This window comes from Haemaphysalis longicornis, unplaced genomic scaffold (assembly GCF_048455015.1).
Source record: "Haemaphysalis longicornis isolate Haplotype H1 unplaced genomic scaffold, Haemaphysalis longicornis Haplotype H1 scaffold_1, whole genome shotgun sequence".
Classification (NCBI taxonomy): domain Eukaryota; kingdom Metazoa; phylum Arthropoda; class Arachnida; order Ixodida; family Ixodidae; genus Haemaphysalis; species Haemaphysalis longicornis.
The window spans coordinates 41474442-41493349 of record NW_027526203.1 but is presented as its reverse complement, the minus strand read 5'-3'; the positions used below and the strand labels follow the sequence as shown (position 1 = coordinate 41493349).

Below are 18908 nucleotides of genomic sequence, written 5' to 3'. Positions count from 1 at the left end.
CTTCTTTTCAACCCCCGGGGCGTGACTCGAACGTCTACAGCCTGTCATGAGCGGGTTACTGGCGGGAAGCCCTCTTATGCTACCTAGGCATCAAGGCCGCCAGAAACTAGACCCTCGCTAGGCTTTCGCAGAATAATATAGTAAGGAAATGAGGGGCTCGTTAAGGAAATACAGAAAGATAGGTCGGCAGTCTACAATGCCAAAGGAGGCATAGGGGTGTGGTTAGGCTCTTTTCTTTTTGACTACGGTTAATTAGGTACATTTTTTTTAAATATACAGAAGAAAGAAAGAAAGAAAAACATGCGCCCAGAGAGGGGACCGAACCCACGCCTTTCGATTACATGTCGAATGCCTTACAAATTCGGCTATATGGGCGACTGTGTTCTCCTTCACTTTCTGGGCTAATTAAATTTACTAGAAGTGTATCTGACTCTTGAGGGTGGTAGCCAGCGCCACTCTGACTACACGGGGAGAAGGGGACCTTCTTTTCAACCCCCGGGGCGTGACTCGAACGTCTACAGCCTGTCATGAGCGGGTTACTGGCGGGAAGCCCTCTTATGCTACCTAGGCATCAAGGCCGCCAGAAACTAGACCCTCGCTAGGCTTTCGCAGAATAATATAGTAAGGAAATGAGGGGCTCGTTAAGGAAATACAGAAAGATAGGTCGGCAGTCTACAATGCCAAAGGAGGCATAGGGGTGTGGTTAGGCTCTTTTCTTTTTGACTACGGTTAATTAGGTACATTTTTTTTAAATATACAGAAGAAAGAAAGAAAGAAAAACACGCGCCCAGAGAGGGGACCGAACCCACGCCTTTCGATTACATGTCGAATGCCTTACAAATTCGGCTATCTGGGCGACTGTGTTCTCCTTCACTTTCTGGGCTAATTAAATTTACTAGAAGTGTATCTTACTCTTGAGGGTGGTAGCCAGCGCCACTCTGACTACACGGGGAGAAGGGGACCTTCTTTTCAACCCCCGGGGCGTGACTCAAACGTCTACAGCCTGTCATGAGCGGGTTACTGGCGGGAAGCCCTCTTATGCTACCTAGGCATCAAGGCTGCCAGAACCTAGGCTTTCACAGAATAATATAGTAAGGAAATGAGGGGCTCGTTAAGGAAATACAGAAAGATAGGTCGGCAGTCTACAATGCCAAAGGAGGCATAGGGGTGTGGTTATGCTCTTTTCTTTTTCACTACGGGTTATTAGGTACATTTTTTTTAAATATACAGAAGAAAGAAAGACAGAAAAACACGCGCCCAGAGTGGGGACCGAACCCACGCGTTTCGATTACATGTCGAATGCCTTACCAATTCGGCTATCTGGGCGACTGTGTTCTCCTTCACTTTCTGGGCTAATTAAATTTACTAGAAGTGTATCTGACTCTTGAGGGTGGTAGCCAGCGCCACTCTGACTACACGGGGAGAAGGGGACCTTTTTTTCAACCCCCGGGGCGTGACTCGAACGTCTACAGCCTGTCATGAGCGGGTTACTGGCGGGAAGTACTCTTATGCTACCTAGGCATCAAGGCTGCCAGAACCTAGACCCTCGCTAGGCTTTCGCAGAATCATATAGTAAGGAAATGAGGGGCTCGTTAAGGAAATACAGAAAGATAGGTCGGCAGTCTACAATGCCAAAGGAGGCATAGGGGTGTGGTTAGGCTCTTTTCTTTTTCACTACGGTTAATTAGGTACATTTTTTTAAATATACACAAGAAAGAAAGAAAGAAAAACACGCGCCCAGAGAGGGGACCGAACCCACGCCTTTCGATTACATGTCGAATGCCTTACAAATTCGGCTATATGGGCGACTGTGTTCTCCTTCACTTTCTGGGCTAATTAAATTTACTAGAAGTGTATCTGACTCTTGAGGGTGGTAGCCAGCGCCACTCTGACTACACGGGGAGAAGGGGACCTTCTTTTCAACCCCCGGGGCGTGACTCGAACGTCTACAGCCTGTCATGAGCGGGTTACTGGCGGGAAGCCCTCTTATGCTACCTAGGCATCAAGGCTGCCAGAACCTAGACCCTCGCTAGGCTTTCGCAGAATAATATAGTAAGGAAATGAGGGGCTCGTTAAGGAAATACAGAAAGATAGGTCGGCAGTCTACAATGCCAAAGGAGGCATAGGGGTGTGGTTAACCTCTTTTCTTTTTCACTACGGTTAATTAGGTACATTTTTTTTAAATATACAGAAGAAAGAAAGTAAGAAAATCACGCGCCCAGAGTGGGGACCGAACCCACGCCTTTCGATTACATGTCGAATGCCTTACCAATTCGGCTATCGGGGCGACTGTGTTCTTGACTTTCTGGGCAATTTATATTTACTAGAAGTGTATCTGACACTTGAGGGTGGTAGCCAGCGCCACTCTGACTACACGGGGAGAAGGGAACCTTCTTTTCAACCCCGGGGCGTGATTCGAACGTCTACAGCCTGTCATGAGCGGGTTACTGGCGGGAAGCCCTCTTATGCTACCTAGGCATCAAGGCCGCCAGAAACTAGACCCTCGCTAGGCTTTCGCAGAATAATATAGTAAGGAAATGAGGGGCTCGTTAAGGAAATACAGAAAGATAGGTCGGCAGTCTACAATGCCAAAGGAGGCATAGGGGTGTGGTTAGGCTCTTTTCTTTTTGACTACGGTTAATTAGGTACATTTTTTTTAAATATACAGAAGAAAGAAAGAAAGAAAAACACGCGCCCAGAGAGGGGACCGAAGCCACGCCTTTCGATTACATGTCGAATGCCTTACAAATTCGGCTATCTGGGCGACTGTGTTCTCCTTCACTTTCTGGGCTAATTAAATTTACTAGAAGTGTATCTTACTCTTGAGGGTGGTAGCCAGCGCCACTCTGACTACACGGGGAGAAGGGGACCTTCTTTTCAACCCCCGGGGCGTGACTCGAACGTCTACAGCCTGTCATGAGCGGGTTACTGGCGAGAAGCCCTCTTATGCTACCTAGGCATCAAGGCTGCCAGAACCTAGACCCTCGCTAGGCTTTCGCAGAATAATATAGTAAGGAAATGAGGGGCTCGTTAAGGAAATACAGAAAGATAGGTCGGCAGTCTACAATGCCAAAGGAGGCATAGGGGTGTGGTTATGCTCTTTTCTTTTTCACTACGGGTTATTAGGTACATTTTTTTTAAATATACAGAAGAAAGAAAGAAAGAAAAACACGCGCCCAGAGTGGGGACCGAACCCACGCGTTTCGATTACATGTCGAATGCCTTACCAATTCGGCTATCTGGGCGACTGTGTTCTCCTTCACTTTCTGGGCTAATTAAATTTACTAGAAGTGTATCTGACTCTTGAGGGTGGTAGCCAGCGCCACTCTGACTACACGAAGAGAAGGGGACCTTTTTTTCAACCCCCGGGGCGTGACTCGAACGTCTACAGCCTGTCATGAGCGGGTTACTGGCGGGAAGCCCTCTTATGCTACCTAGGCATCAAGGCTGCCAGAACCTAGACCCTCGCTAGGCTTTCGCAGAATCATATAGTAAGGAAATGAGGGGCTCGTTAAGGAAATACAGAAAGATAGGTCGGCAGTCTACAATGCCAAAGGAGGCATAGGGGTGTGGTTAGGCTCTTTTCTTTTTCACTACGGTTAATTAGGTACATTTTTTTTAAATATACACAAGAAAGAAAGAAAGAAAAACACGCGCCCAGAGAGGGGACCGAACCCACGCCTTTCGATTACATGTCGAATGCCTTACAAATTCGGCTATATGGGCGACTGTGTTCTCCTTCACTTTCTGGGCTAATTAAATTTACTAGAAGTGTATCTGACTCTTGAGGGTGGTAGCCAGCGCCACTCTGACTACACGGGGAGAAGGGGACCTTCTTTTCAACCCCCGGGGCGTGACTCGAACGTCTACAGCCTGTCATGAGCGGGTTACTGGCGGGAAGCCCTCTTATGCTACCTAGGCATCAAGGCCGCCAGAAACTAGACCCTCGCTAGGCTTTCGCAGAATAATATAGTAAGGAAATGAGGGGCTCGTTAAGGAAATACAGAAAGATAGGTCGGCAGTCTACAATGCCAAAGGAGGCATAGGGGTGTGGTTAGGCTCTTTTCTTTTTGACTACGGTTAATTAGGTACATTTTTTTTAAATATACAGAAGAAAGAAAGAAAGAAAAACACGCGCCCAGAGAGGGGACCGAACCCACGCCTTTCGATTACATGTCGAATGCCTTACAAATTCGGCTATCTGGGCGACTGTGTTCTCCTTCACTTTCTGGGCTAATTAAATTTACTAGAAGTGTATCTGACTCTTGAGGGTGGTAGCCAGCGCCACTCTGACTACACGGGGAGAAGGGGACCTTCTTTTCAACCCCCGGGGCGTGACTCGAACGTCTACAGCCTGTCATGAGCGGGTTACTGGCGGGAAGCCCTCTTATGCTACCTAGGCATCAAGGCTGCCAGAACCTAGACCCTCGCTAGGCTTTCGCAGAATAATATAGTAAGGAAATGAGGGGCTCGTTAAGGAAATACAGAAAGATAGGTCGGCAGTCTACAATGCCAAAGGAGGCATAGGGGTGTGGTTAACCTCTTTTCTTTTTCACTACGGTTAATTAGGTACATTTTTTTTAAATATACAGAAGAAAGAAAGTAAGAAAATCACGCGCCCAGAGTGGCGACCGAACCCACGCCTTTCGATTACATGTCGAATGCCTTACCAATTCGGCTATCGGGGCGACTGTGTTCTTGACTTTCTGGGCAATTTATATTTACTAGAAGTGTATCTGACACTTGAGGGTGGTAGCCAGCGCCACTCTGACTACACGGGGAGAAGGGAACCTTCTTTTCAACCCCCGGGGCGTGACTCGAACGTCTACAGCCTGTCATGAGCGGGTTACTGGCGGGAAGCCCTCTTATGCTACCTAGGCATCAAGGCCGCCAGAAACTAGACCCTCGCTAGGCTTTCGCAGAATAATATAGTAAGGAAATGAGGGGCTCGTTAAGGAAATACAGAAAGATAGGTCGGCAGTCTACAATGCCAAAGGAGGCATAGGGGTGTGGTTAGGCTCTTTTCTTTTTGACTACGGTTAATTAGGTACATTTTTTTTAAATATACAGAAGAAAGAAAGAAAGAAAAACACGCGCCCAGAGAGGGGACCGAACCCACGCCTTTCGATTCCATGTCGAATGCCTTACAAATTCGGCTATCTGGGCGACTGTGTTCTCCTTCACTTTCTGGGCTAATTAAATTTACTAGAAGTGTATCTTACTCTTGAGGGTGGTAGCCAGCGCCACTCTGACTACACGGGGAGAAGGGGACCTTCTTTTCAACCCCCGGGGCGTGACTCAAACGTCTACAGCCTGTCATGAGCGGGTTACTGGCGGGAAGCCCTCTTATGCTACCTAGGCATCAAGGCTGCCAGAACCTAGACCCTCGCTAGGCTTTCACAGAATAATATAGTAAGGAAATGAGGGGCTCGTTAAGGAAATACAGAAAGATAGGTCGGCAGTCTACAATGCCAAAGGAGGCATAGGGGTGTGGTTATGCTCTTTTCTTTTTCACTACGGGTTATTAGGTACATTTTTTTTAAATATACAGAAGAAAGAAAGAAAGAAAAACACGCGCCCAGAGTGGGGACCGAACCCACGCGTTTCGATTACATGTCGAATGCCTTACCAATTCGGCTATCTGGGCGACTGTGTTCTCCTTCACTTTCTGGGCTAATTAAATTTACTAGAAGTGTATCTGACTCTTGAGGGTGGTAGCCAGCGCCACTCTGACTACACGGGGAGAAGGGGACCTTTTTTTCAACCCCCGGGGCGTGACTCGAACGTCTACAGCCTGTCATGAGCGGGTTACTGGCGGGAAGCCCTCTTATGCTACCTAGGCATCAAGGCTGCCAGAACCTAGACCCTCGCTAGGCTTTCGCAGAATCATATAGTAAGGAAATGAGGGGCTCGTTAAGGAAATACAGAAAGATAGGTCGGCAGTCTACAATGCCAAAGGAGGCATAGGGGTGTGGTTAGGCTCTTTTCTTTTTCACTACGGTTAATTAGGTATATTTTTTTTAAATATACACAAGAAAGAAAGAAAGAAAAACACGCGTCCAGAGAGGGGACCGAACCCACGCCTTTCGATTACATGTCGAATGCCTTACAAATTCGGCTATATGGGCGACTGTGTTCTCCTTCACTTTCTGGGCTAATTAAATTTACTAGAAGTGTATCTGACTCTTGAGGGTGGTAGCCAGCGCCACTCTGACTACACGGGGAGAAGGGGACCTTCTTTTCAACCCCCGGGGCGTGACTCGAACGTCTACAGCCTGTCATGAGCGGGTTACTGGCGGGAAGCCCTCTTATGCTACCTAGGCATCAAGGCCGCCAGAAACTAGACCCTCGCTAGGCTTTCGCAGAATAATATAGTAAGGAAATGAGGGGCTCGTTAAGGAAATACAGAAAGATAGGTCGGCAGTCTACAATGCCAAAGGAGGCATAGGGGTGTGTTTAGGCTCTTTTCTTTTTGACTACGGTTAATTAGGTACATTTTTTTTAAATATACAGAAGAAAGAAAGAAAGAAAAACACGCGCCCAGAGAGGGGACCGAACCCACGCCTTTCGATTACATGTCGAATGCCTTACAAATTCGGCTATCTGGGCGACTGTGTTCTCCTTCACTTTCTGGGCTAATTAAATTTACTAGAAGTGTATCTTACTCTTGAGGGTGGTAGCCAGCGCCACTCTGACTACACGGGGAGAAGGGGACCTTCTTTTCAACCCCCGGGGCGTGACTCAAACGTCTACAGCCTGTCATGAGCGGGTTACTGGCGGGAAGCCCTCTTATGCTACCTAGGCATCAAGGCTGCCAGAACCTAGGCTTTCACAGAATAATATAGTAAGGAAATGAGGGGCTCGTTAAGGAAATACAGAAAGATAGGTCGGCAGTCTACAATGCCAAAGGAGGCATAGGGGTGTGGTTATGCTCTTTTCTTTTTCAATACGGGTTATTAGGTACATTTTTTTTAAATATACAGAAGAAAGAAAGACAGAAAAACACGCGCCCAGAGTGGGGACCGAACCCACGCGTTTCGATTACATGTCGAATGCCTTACCAATTCGGCTATCTGGGCGACTGTGTTCTCCTTCACTTTCTGGGCTAATTAAATTTACTAGAAGTGTATCTGACTCTTGAGGGTGGTAGCCAGCGCCACTCTGACTACACGGGGAGAAGGGGACCTTTTTTTCAATCCCCGGGGCGTGACTCGAACGTCTACAGCCTGTCATGAGCGGGTTACTGGCGGGAAGCCCTCTTATGCTACCTAGGCATCAAGGCTGCCAGAACCTAGACCCTCGCTAGGCTTTCGCAGAATCATATAGTAAGGAAATGAGGGGCTCGTTAAGGAAATACAGAAAGATAGGTCGGCAGTCTACAATGCCAAAGGAGGCATAGGGGTGTGGTTAGGCTCTTTTCTTTTTCACTACGGTTAATTAGGTACATTTTTTTAAATATACACAAGAAAGAAAGAAAAACACGCGCCCAGAGAGGGGACCGAACCCACGCCTTTCGATTACATGTCGAATGCCTTACAAATTCGGCTATATGGGCGACTGTGTTCTCCTTCACTTTCTGGGCTAATTAAATTTACTAGAAGTGTATCTGACTCTTGAGGGTGGTAGCCAGCGCCACTCTGACTACACGGGGAGAAGGGGACCTTCTTTTCAACCCCCGGGTCGTGACTCGAACGTCTACAGCCTGTCATGAGCGGGTTACTGGCGGGAAGCCCTCTTATGCTACCTAGGCATCAAGGCTGCCAGAACCTAGACCCTCGCTAGGCTTTCGCAGAATAATATAGTAAGGAAATGAGGGGCTCGTTAAGGAAATACAGAAAGATAGGTCGGCAGTCTACAATGCCAAAGGAGGCATAGGGGTGTGGTTAACCTCTTTTCTTTTTCACTACGGTTAATTAGGTACATTTTTTTTAAATATACAGAAGAAAGAAAGTAAGAAAATCACGCGCCCAGAGTGGGGACCGAACCCACGCCTTTCGATTACATGTCGAATGCCTTACCAATTCGGCTATCGGGGCGACTGTGTTCTTGACTTTCTGGGCAATTTATATTTACTAGAAGTGTATCTGACACTTGAGGGTGGTAGCCACGCCACTCTGACTACACGGGGAGAAGGGAACCTTCTTTTCAACCCCGGGGCGTGACTCGAACGTCTACAGCCTGTCATGAGCGGGTTACTGGCGGGAAGCCCTCTTATGCTACCTAGGCATCAAGGCCGCCAGAAACTAGACCCTCGCTAGGCTTTCGCAGAATAATATAGTAAGGAAATGAGGGGCTCGTTAAGGAAATACAGAAAGATAGGTCGGCAGTCTACAATGCCAAAGGAGGCATAGGGGTGTGGTTAGGCTCTTTTCTTTTTGACTACGGTTAATTAGGTACATTTTTTTTAAATATACAGAAGAAAGAAAGAAAGAAAGAAAAACACGCGCCCAGAGAGGGGACCGAACCCACGCCTTTCGATTACATGTCGAATGCCTTACAAATTCGGCTATCTGGGCGACTGTGTTCTCCTTCACTTTCTGGGCTAATTAAATTTACTAGAAGTGTATCTTACTCTTGAGGGTGGTAGCCAGCGCCACTCTGACTACACGGGGAGAAGGGGACCTTCTTTTCAACCCCCGGGGCGTGACTCAAACGTCTACAGCCTGTCATGAGCGGGTTACTGGCGGGAAGCCCTCTTATGCTACCTAGGCACCAAGGCTGCCAGAACCTAGACCCTCGCTAGGCTTTCACAGAATAATATAGTAAGGAAATGAGGGGCTCGTTAAGGAAATACAGAAAGATAGGTCGGCAGTCTACAATGCCAAAGGAGGCATAGGGGTGTGGTTATGCTCTTTTCTTTTTCACTACGGGTTATTAGGTACATTTTTTTGAAATATACAGAAGAAAGAAAGAAAGAAAAACACGCGCCCAGAGTGGGGACCGAACCCACGCGTTTCGATTACATGTCGAATGCCTTACCAATTCGGCTATCTGGGCGACTGTGTTCTCCTTCACTTTCTGGGCTAATTAAATTTACTAGAAGTGTATCTGACTCTTGAGGGTGGTAGCCAGCGCCACTCTGACTACACGGGGAGAAGGGGACCTTCTTTTCAACCCCCGGGGCGTGACTCGAACGTCTGCAGCCTGTCATGAGCGGGTTACTGGCGGGAAGCCCTCTTATGCTACCTAGGCATCAAAGCTGCCAGAACCTAGACCCTCGCTAGGCTTTCGCAGAATAATATAGTAAGGAAATGAGGGGCTCATTAAGGAAATACAGAAAGAGAGGTCGGCAGTCTACAATGCCAAATGAGGCATAGGAGTGTGGTTAGGCTCTCTTCTTTTTCACTACGGTTAATTAGGTACATTTTTTTGAAATATACAGAAGAAAGAAAGAAAAACACGCGCCCAGAGTGGGGACCGAACCCACGCCTTTCGATTACATGTCGAATGCCTTACCAATTCGGCTATCGGGGCGACTGTGTTCTTGACTTTCTGGGCTATTTATATTTACTAGAAGTGTATCTGACACTTGAGGGTGGTAGCCAGCGCCACTCTGACTACACGGGGAGAAGGGGACCTTCTTTTGAACCCCCGGGGCGTGACTCGAACGTCTACAGCCTGTCATGAGCGGGTTACTGGCTGGAAGCCCTCTTATGCTACCTAGGCATCAAGGCCGCCAGGACCTAGACCCTCGCTAGGCTTTCGCAGAATAATATAGTAAGGAAATGAGGGGCTCGTTACGGAAATACAGAAAGCTATGTCGGCAGTCTACAATGCCAAAGGAGGCATAGGGGTGTGGTTAGGCTCTTTTCTTTTTCACTACGGTTAATTAGGTACATTTTTTTTAAATATACAGAAGAAAGAAAGAAAGAAAAACACGCGCCCAGAGAGGGGACCGAACCCACGCCTTTCGATTACATGTCGAATGCCTTAGAAATTCGGCTATCTGGGCGACTGTGTTCTCCTTCAGTTTCTGGGCTAATTAAATTTACTAGAAGTGTATCTGACTCTTGAGGGTGGTAGCCAGCGCCACTCTGACTACACGGGGAGAAGGGGACCTTCTTTTCAACCCCCGGGGCGTGACTCGAACGTCTACAGCCTGTCATGAGCGGGTTACTGGCGGGAAGCCCTCTTATGCTACCTAGGCATCAAGGCTGTTAGAACCTAGACCCTCGCTAGGCTTTCACAGAATAATATAGTAAGGAAATGAGGGGCTCGTTAAGGAAATACAGAAAGAGAGGTCGGCAGTCTACAATGCCAAAGGAGGCATAGGGGTGTGGTTAGGCTCTCTTCTTTTTCACTACGGTTAATTAGGTACATTTTTTTGAAATATACAGAAGAAAGAAAGAAAATCACGCGCCCAGAGTGGGGACCGAACCCACGCCTTTCGATTACATGTCGAATGCCTTACCAACTCGGCTATCGGGGCGACTGTGTTCTTGACTTTCTGGGCAATTTATATTTACTAGAAGTGTATCTGACACTTGAGGGTGGTAGCCAGCGCCACTCTGACTACACGGGGAGAAGGGAACCTTCTTTTCAACCCCCGGGGCGTGACTCGAACGTCTACAGCCTGTCATGAGCGGGTTACTGGCGGGAAGCCCTCTTATGCTACCTAGGCATCAAGGCCGCCAGAAACTAGACCCTCGCTAGGCTTTCGCAGAATAATATAGTAAGGAAATGAGGGGCTCGTTAAGGAAATACAGAAAGATAGGTCGGCAGTCTACAATGCCAAAGGAGGCATAGGGGTGTGGTTATGCTCTTTTCTTTTTCACTACGGGTTATTAGGTACATTTTTTTTAAATATACAGAATAAAGAAAGAAAGAAAAACACGCGCCCAGAGTGGGGACCGAACCCACGCGTTTCGATTACATGTCGAATGCCTTACCAATTCGGCTATCTGGGCGACTGTGTTCTCCTTCACTTTCTGGGCTAATTAAATTTACTAGAAGTGTATCTGACTCTTGAGGGTGGTAGCCAGCGCCACTCTGACTACACGGGGAGAAGGGGACCTTTTTTTCAACCCCCGGGGCGTGACTCGAACGTCTACAGCCTGTCATGAGCGGGTTACTGGCGGGAAGCCCTCTTATGCTACCTAGGCATCAAGGCTGCCAGAACCTAGACCCTCGCTAGGCTTTCGCAGAATCATATAGTAAGGAAATGAGGGGCTCGTTAAGGAAATACAGAAAGATAGGTCGGCAGTCTACAATGCCAAAGGAGGCATAGGGGTGTGGTTAGGCTCTTTTCTTTTTCACTACGGTTAATTAGGTACATTTTTTTAAATATACACAAGAAAGAAAGAAAGAAAAACACGCGCCCAGAGAGGGGACCGAACCCACGCCTTTCGATTACATGTCGAATGCCTTACAAATTCGGCTATATGGGCGACTGTGTTCTCCTTCACTTTCTGGGCTAATTAAATTTACTAGAAGTGTATCTGACTCTTGAGGGTGGTAGCCAGCGCCACTCTGACTACACGGGGAGAAGGGGACCTTCTTTTCAACCCCCGGGGCGTGACTCGAACGTCTACAGCCTGTCATGAGCGGGTTACTGGCGGGAAGCCCTCTTATGCTACCTAGGCATCAAGGCTGCCAGAACCTAGACCCTCGCTAGGCTTTCGCAGAATAATATAGTAAGGAAATGAGGGGCTCGTTAAGGAAATACAGAAAGATAGGTCGGCAGTCTACAATGCCAAAGGAGGCATAGGGGTGTGGTTAACCTCTTTTCTTTTTCACTACGGTTAATTAGGTACATTTTTTTTAAATATACAGAAGAAAGAAAGTAAGAAAATCACGCGCCCAGAGTGGGGACCGAACCCACGCCTTTCGATTACATGTCGAATGCCTTACCAATTCGGCTATCGGGGCGACTGTGTTCTTGACTTTCTGGGCAATTTATATTTACTAGAAGTGTATCTGACACTTGAGGGTGGTAGCCAGCGCCACTCTGACTACACGGGGAGAAGGGAACCTTCTTTTCAACCCCCGGGGCGTGACTCGAACGTCTACAGCCTGTCATGAGCGGGTTACTGGCGGGAAGCCCTCTTATGCTACCTAGGCATCAAGGCCGCCAGAAACTAGACCCTCGCTAGGCTTTCGCAGAATAATATAGTAAGGAAATGAGGGGCTCGTTAAGGAAATACAGAAAGATAGGTCGGCAGTCTACAATGCCAAAGGAGGCATAGGGGTGTGGTTAGGCTCTTTTCTTTTTGACTACGGTTAATTAGGTACATTTTTTTTAAATATACAGAAGAAAGAAAGAAAGAAAAACACGCGCCCAGAGAGGGGACCGAACCCACGCCTTTCGATTACATGTCGAATGCCTTAAAAATTCGGCTATCTGGGCGACTGTGTTCTCCTTCACTTTCTGGGCTAATTAAATTTACTAGAAGTGTATCTTACTCTTGAGGGTGGTAGCCAGCGCCACTCTGACTACACGGGGAGAAGGGGACCTTCTTTTCAACCCCCGGGGCGTGACTCAAACGTCTACAGCCTGTCATGAGCGGGTTACTGGCGGGAAGCCCTCTTATGCTACCTAGGCATCAAAGCTGCCAGAACCTAGACCCTCGCTAGGCTTTCACAGAATAATATAGTAAGGAAATGAGGGGCTCGTTAAGGAAATACAGAAAGATAGGTCGGCAGTCTACAATGCCAAAGGAGGCATAGGGGTGTGGTTATGCTCTTTTCTTTTTCACTACGGGTTATTAGGTACATTTTTTTTAAATATACAGAAGAAAGAAAGAAAGAATAACACGCGCCCAGAGTGGGGACCGAACCCACGCGTTTCGATTACATGTCGAATGCCTTACCAATTCGGCTATCTGGGCGACTGTGTTCTCCTTCACTTTCTGGGCTAATTAAATTTACTAGAAGTGTATCTGACTCTTGAGGGTGGTAGCCAGCGCCACTCTGACTACACGGGGGAAGGGGACCTTCTTTTCAACCCCCGGGGCGTGACTCGAACGTCTACAGCCTGTCATGAGCGGGTTACTGGCGGGAAGCCCTCTTATGCTACCTAGGCATCAAAGCTGCCAGAACCTAGACCCTTGCTAGGCTTTCGCAGAATAATATAGTAAGGAAATGAGGGGCTCATTAAGGAAATACAGAAAGAGAGGTCGGCAGTCTACAATGCCAAATGAGGCATAGGAGTGTGGTTAGGCTCTCTTCTTTTTCACTACAGTTAATTAGGTACATTTTTTTGAAATATACAGAAGAAAGAAAGAAAAACACGCGCCCAGAGTGGGGACCGAACCCACGCCTTTCGATTACATGTCGAATGCCTTACCAATTCGGCTATCGGGGCGACTGTGTTCTTGACTTTCTGGGCTATTTATATTTACTAGAAGTGTATCTGACACTTGAGGGTGGTAGCCAGCGCCACTCTGACTACACGGGGAGAAGGGGACCTTCTTTTGAACCCCCGGGGCGTGACTCGAACGTCTACAGCCTGTCATGAGCGGGTTACTGGCTGGAAGCCCTCTTATGCTACCTAGGCATCAAGGCCGCCAGGACCTAGACCCTCGCTAGGCTTTCGCAGAATAATATAGTAAGGAAATGAGGGGCTCGTTACGGAAATACAGAAAGATATGTCGGCAGTCTACAATGCCAAAGGAGGCATAGGGGTGTGGTTAGGCTCTTTTCTTTTTCACTACGGTTAATTAGGTACATTTTTTTTAAATATACAGAAGAAAGAAAGAAAGAAAAACACGCGCCCAGAGAGGGGACCGAACCCACGCCTTTCGATTACATGTCGAATGCCTTAGAAATTCGGCTATCTGGGCGACTGTGTTCTCCTTCAGTTTCTGGGCTAATTAAATTTACTAGAAGTGTATCTGACTCTTGAGGGTGGTAGCCAGCGCCACTTTGACTACACGGGGAGAAGGGGACCTTCTTTTCAACCCCCGGGGCGTGACTCGAACGTCTACAGCCTGTCATGAGCGGGTTACTGGCGGGAAGCCCTCTTATGCTACCTAGGCATCAAGGCTGTTAGAACCTAGACCCTCGCTAGGCTTTCACAGAATAATATAGTAAGGAAATGAGGGGCTCGTTAAGGAAATACAGAAAGAGAGGTCGGCAGTCTACAATGCCAAAGGAGGCATAGGGGTGTGGTTAGGCTCTCTTCTTTTTCACTACGGTTAATTAGGTACATTTTTTTGAAATATACAGAAGAAAGAAAGAAAATCACGCGCCCAGAGTGGGGACCGAACCCACGCCTTTCGATTACAAGTCGAATGCCTTACCAACTCGGCTATCGGGGCGACTGTGTTCTTGACTTTCTGGGCAATTTATATTTACTAGAAGTGTATCTGACACTTGAGGGTGGTAGCCAGCGCCACTCTGACTACACGAGGAGAAGGGAACCTTCTTTTCAACCCCCGGGGCGTGACTCGAACGTCTACAGCCTGTCATGAGCGGGTTACTGGCGGGAAGCCCTCTTATGCTACCTAGGCATCAAGGCCGCCAGAGACGAGACCCTCGCTAGGCTTTCGCAGAATAATATAGTAAGGAAATGAGGGGCTCGTTAAGGAAATACAGAAAGATAGGTCGGCAGTCTACAATGCCAAAGGAGGCATAGGGGTGTGGTTATGCTCTTTTCTTTTTCACTACGGGTTATTAGGTACATTTTTTTTAAATATACAGAATAAAGAAAGAAAGAAAAACACGCACCCAGAGTGGGGACCGAACCCACGCGTTTCGATTACATGTCGAATGCCTTACCAATTCGGCTATCTGGGCGACTGTGTTCTCCTTCACTTTCTGGGCTAATTAAATTTACTAGAAGTGTATCTGACTCTTGAGGGTGGTAGCCAGCGCCACTCTGACTACACGGGGAGAAGGGGACCTTTTTTTCAACCCCCGGGGCGTGACTCGAACGTCTACAGCCTGTCATGAGCGGGTTACTGGCGGGAAGCCCTCTTATGCTACCTAGGCATCAAGGCTGCCAGAACCTAGACCCTCGCTAGGCTTTCGCAGAATCATATAGTAAGGAAATGAGGGGCTCGTTAAGGAAATACAGAAAGATAGGTCGGCAGTCTACAATGCCAAAGGAGGCATAGGGGTGTGGTTAGGCTCTTTTCTTTTTCACTACGGTTAATTAGGTACATTTTTTTTAAATATACGCAAGAAAGAAAGAAAGAAAAACACGCGCCCAGAGAGGGGACCGAACCCACGCCTTTCGATTACATGTCGAATGCCTTACAAATTCGGCTATATGGGCGACTGTGTTCTCCTTCACTTTCTGGGCTAATTAAATTTACTAGAAGTGTATCTGACTCTTGAGGGTGGTAGCCAGCGCCACTCTGACTACACGGGGAGAAGGGGACCTTCTTTTCAACCCCCGGGGCGTGACTCGAACGTCTACAGCCTGTCATGAGCGGGTTACTGGCGGGAAGCCCTCTTATGCTACCTAGGCATCAAGGCCGCCAGTAACTAGACCCTCGCTAGGCTTTCGCAGAATAATATAGTAAGGAAATGAGGGGCTCGTTAAGGAAATACAGAAAGATAGGTCGGCAGTCTACAATGCCAAAGGAGGCATAGGGGTGTGGTTAGGCTCTTTTCTTTTTGACTACGGTTAATTAGGTACATTTTTTTTAAATATACAGAAGAAAGAAAGAAAGAAAAACACGCGCCCAGAGAGGGGACCGAACCCACGCCTTTCGATTACATGTCGAATGCCTTACAAATTCTATCTGGGCGACTGTGTTCTCCTTCACTTTCTGGGCTAATTAAATTTACTAGAAGTGTATCTTACTCTTGAGGGTGGTAGCACACGCCACTCTGACTACACGGGGAGAAGGGGACCTTCTTTTCAACCCCCGGGGCGTGACTCAAACGTCTACAGCCTGTCATGAGCGGGTTACTGGCGGAAAGCCCTCTTATGCTACCTAGGCATCAAGGCTGCCAGAACCTAGACCCTCGCTAGGCTTTCACAGAATAATATAGTAAGGAAATGAGGGGCTCGTTAAGGAAATACAGAAAGATAGGTCGGCAGTCTACAATGCCAAAGGAGGCATAGGGGTGTGGTTATGCTCTTTTCTTTTTCACTACGGGTTATTAGGTACATTTTTTTTAAATATACAGAAGAAAGAAAGAAAGAAAAACACGCGCCCAGAGTGGGGACCGAACCCACGCGTTTCGATTACATGTCGAATGCCTTACCAATTCGGCTATCTGGGCGACTGTGTTCTCCTTCACTTTCTGGGCTAATTAAATTTACTAGAAGTGTATCTGACTCTTGAGGGTGGTAGCCAGCGCCACTCTGACTACACGGGGAGAAGGGGACCTTTTTTTCAACCCCCGGGGCGTGACTCGAACGTCTACAGCCTGTCATGAGCGGGTTACTGGCGGGAAGCCCTCTTATGCTACCTAGGCATCAAGGCTGCCAGAACCTAGACCCTCGCTAGGCTTTCGTAGAATCATATAGTAAGGAAATGAGGGGCTCGTTAAGGAAATACAGAAAGATAGGTCGGCAGTCTACAATGCCAAAGGAGGCATAGGGGTGTGGTTAGGCTCTTTTCTTTTTCACTACGGTTAATTAGGTACATTTTTTTTAAATATACACAAGAAAGAAAGAAAGAAAAACACGCGCCCAGAGAGGGGACCGAACCCACGCCTTTCGATTACATGTCGAATGCCTTACAAATTCGGCTATATGGGCGACTATGTTCTCCTTCACTTTCTGGGCTAATTAAATTTACTAGAAGTGTATCTGACTCTTGAGGGTGGTAGCCAGCGCCACTCTGACTACACGGGGAGAAGGGGACCTTCTTTTCAACCCCCGGGGCGTGACTCGAACGTCTACAGCCTGTCATGAGCGGGTTACTGGCGGGAAGCCCTCTTATGCTACCTAGGCATCAAGGCTGCCAGAACCTAGACCCTCGCTAGGCTTTCGCAGAATAATATAGTAAGGAAATGAGGGGCTCGTTAAGGAAATACAGAAAGATAGGTCGGCAGTCTACAATGCCAAAGGAGGCATAGGGGTGTGGTTAACCTCTTTTCTTTTTCACTACGGTTAATTAGGTACATTTTTTTTAAATATACAGAAGAAAGAAAGTAAGAAAATCACGCGCCCAGAGTGGGGACCGAACCCACGCCTTTCGATTACATGTCGAATGCCTTATCAATTCGGCTATCGGGGCGACTGTGTTCTTGACTTTCTGGGCAATTTATATTTACTAGAAGTGTATCTGACACTTGAGGGTGGTAGCCAGCGCCACTCTGACTACACGGGGAGAAGGGAACCTTCTTTTCAACCCCCGGGGCGTGACTCGAACGTCTACAGCCTGTCATGAGCGGGTTACTGGCGGGAAGCCCTCTTATGCTACCTAGGCATCAAGGCCGCCAGAAACTAGACCCTCGCTAGGCTTTCGCAGAATAATATAGTAAGGAAATGAGGGGCTCGTTAAGGAAATACAGAAAGATAGGTCGGCAGTCTACAATGCCAAAGGAGGCATAGGGGTGTGGTTAGGCTCTTTTCTTTTTCACTACGGTTAATTAGGTACATTTTTTTAAAATATACACAAGAAAGAAAGAAAGAAAAACACGCGCCCAGAGTGGGGACCGAACCCACGCCTTTCCATTGCATGTCGAATGCCTTACAAATTCGGCTATCTGGGCGACTGTGTTCTCCTTCACTTTCTGGGCTAATTAAATTTACTAGAAGTGTATCTGACTCTTGAGGGTGGTAGCCAGCGCCACTCTGACTACACGGGGAGAAGGGGACCTTCTTTTCAACCCCCGGGGCGTGACTCGAACGTCTACAGCCTGTCATGAGCGGGTTACTGGCGGGAAGCCCTCTTATGCTACCTAGGCATCAAGGCCGCCAGTAACTAGACCCTCGCTAGGCTTTCGCAGAATAATATAGTAAGGAAATGAGGGGCTCGTTAAGGAAATACAGAAAGATAGGTCAGCAGTCTACAATGCCAAAGGACGCATAGGGGTGTGGTTAGGCTCTTTTCTTTTTCACTACGGTTAATTAGGTACATTTTTTTTAAATATACAGAAGAAAGAAAGAAAGAAAAACACGCGCCCAGAGTGGGGACCGAACCCACGCCTTTCGATTACATGTCGAATGCCTTACCAATTCGGCTATCTGGGCGACTGTGTTCTCCTTCACTTTCTGGGCTAATTGAATTTACTAGAAGTGTATCTTACTCTTGAGGGTGGTAGCCAGCGCCACTCTGACTACACGGGGAAAAGGGGACGTTTTTTTCAACCCCCGGGGCGTGACTCGAACGTCGACAGCCTGTCATGAGCGGGTTACTGGCGGGAAGCCCTCTTATGCTACCTAGGAATCAAGGCTGCCAGAACCTAGACCCTCGCTAGGCTTTCGGAGAATCATATAGTAAGGAAATGAGGGGCTCGTTAAGGAAATACAGAAAGATAGGTCGGCAGTCTACAATGCCAAAGGAGGCATAGGGGTGTGGTTATGCTCTTTTCTTTTTCACTACGGGTTATTAGGTACATTTTTTTTAAATATACAGAAGAAAGAAAGAAAGAAAAACACGCGCCCAGAGTGGGGACCGAACCCACGCGTTTCGATTACATGTCGAATGCCTTACCAATTCGGCTATCTGGGCGACTGTGTTCTCCTTCACTTTCTGGGCTAATTAAATTTACTAGAAGTGTATCTGACTCTTGAGGGTGGTAGCCAGCGCCACTCTGACTACACGGGGAGAAGGGGACCTTTTTTTCAACCCCCGGGGCGTGACTCGAACGTCTACAGCCTGTCATGAGCGGGTTACTGGCGGGAAGCCCTCTTATGCTACCTAGGCATCAAGGCTGCCAGAACCTAGACCCTCGCTAGGCTTTCGTAGAATCATATAGTAAGGAAATGAGGGGCTCGTTAAGGAAATACAGAAAGATAGGTCGGCAGTCTACAATGCCAAAGGAGGCATAGGGGTGTGGTT

The 18908-nt window shown here is 47.7% G+C and overlaps 1 protein-coding gene and 2 non-coding genes across 3 annotated transcripts in view; 1 reads left to right on the top strand and 2 right to left on the bottom strand.

Annotated features, from left to right (window-relative positions):
- The window catches only part of LOC144176020 (tachykinin-like peptides receptor 86C), an 833985-nt gene that overhangs the window by 30749 nt on the left and 784328 nt on the right, over positions 1-18908 (top strand). The gene's annotated exons all lie outside the window — the stretch shown is intronic.
- Positions 5095-5166, bottom strand: Trnap-ugg (transfer RNA proline (anticodon UGG)). Its single transcript has one exon. It is a non-coding gene; the product is annotated as a tRNA-Pro (tRNA).
- Positions 14187-14258, bottom strand: Trnat-ugu (transfer RNA threonine (anticodon UGU)). Its single transcript has one exon. It is a non-coding gene; the product is annotated as a tRNA-Thr (tRNA).